General features: G+C 40.5%; 1 pseudogene; it reads left to right on the top strand.

The window, feature by feature from the left end:
* The first annotated feature begins 820 nt into the window (after nucleotides 1-820).
* The window catches only part of LOC138177246 (creatine kinase U-type, mitochondrial-like), a 9,367-nt pseudogene continuing 8,985 nt past the window's right edge, over nucleotides 821-1,202 (top strand).

The following is a 1,202-nucleotide window of genomic DNA, read 5'->3' as shown; positions in this document are numbered from 1 at the left end:
AGGATGTATCACAGCTATGAAAGCAATGAGACATCCATGATTGGCATGTGGTCACATAGGCCTATTAATGAACAGGGAAGACCTTCCTATTCCATTAACATTACTGTTAAGACATGAAAACAATGTAAATAACAGGAGAGAAACAACTAATGGAGTTTTTCTCTGCCCCCAGTACACAAACAGGTGGAATACCTGATACATTCCTACAGATATAGAATCTAATTCCTCCATCATTCACATTATCTTCAGAAAATCAAGAGAGGGATATAATCACTCTAGAACTTGAGATCTAGCGGTAAAATCTTGTGTTTCAGTGCCCCCTGCACCAAGAAATTCTCTCAGAATGGGCTGGAATCTGCTTCCTCTTCTATATTTAGTTCCAGGATCATAGAATTCTACTTGGACCACTTGGTTTGGGGATGCTATGTATGGCATGACTTCTTCATATACTTCTCCTTCCTTATTCCCACTCTGACTACATCCTGTAGTTTGTCTATCCCTATATGCTCATACCCAACATTCTGGAAGTCCCATTAGATTTTATTTCTGTCCTCTTTTCAGTCAATTTCCCCCTTCTTTTTTTTTCCTTTTCCAGGACTGTGCTGTTTCACACAGTCCATGTGTCCATCCAAAGGTTCCATTGGGAGTCTAATATCTTAGAGTTTTCTCCAAAGAACAACAGCTATCTTGCTTTGTCATTGTGGGCACTTAAAGCCATAATTCAAGGTTACTGAAACTACTATTTTTGATCCAATAGAAAGATGTTTTCTCCCTAGGGAACCTATCAAAGGCATAAGAAAACTTTCTAAGACTGGTTGAAATGGATGACTGCTACTCACTTCTGGTGTTTCCCATGGGCACAAATTATGTTGTCAGAAACCTGGAAAGTGTTGCCAAAGATTATGCAGGCAAGACAATGAAGAATGTAGCAATGTAGGTTTTACTTCCTTACTGCCCCTCCTTCCCCACCACTAAAACCAAGGGATGCAGGAGAGAAAACTTCATTTGGGAAATGAACATCTAAGAAGCTAGTATCTGGGGCAGCCAGGTAGCACAGCAAGTAACAGCACTGGCCCCAGTGTTGGGATGACATGGGGATCGAATCCGGGCTCAGATACTTGGTACCATACCCAGAAATAACTGGCCGTGTAACCTTGAGCAAGTTACTTAACCACAATTGCTTTAAAAAAAAAGAAAAGAAA

The sequence above is a fragment of the Petaurus breviceps genome, unplaced genomic scaffold (assembly GCF_028583685.1).
Source record: "Petaurus breviceps papuanus isolate PSGF00001 unplaced genomic scaffold, PetGlider_PUasm1.0 90352, whole genome shotgun sequence".
NCBI lineage: Eukaryota > Metazoa > Chordata > Mammalia > Diprotodontia > Petauridae > Petaurus > Petaurus breviceps.
The sequence above is the reverse complement of the archived record's forward strand: the minus strand, read 5'-3'. Positions and strand labels throughout refer to the sequence as shown.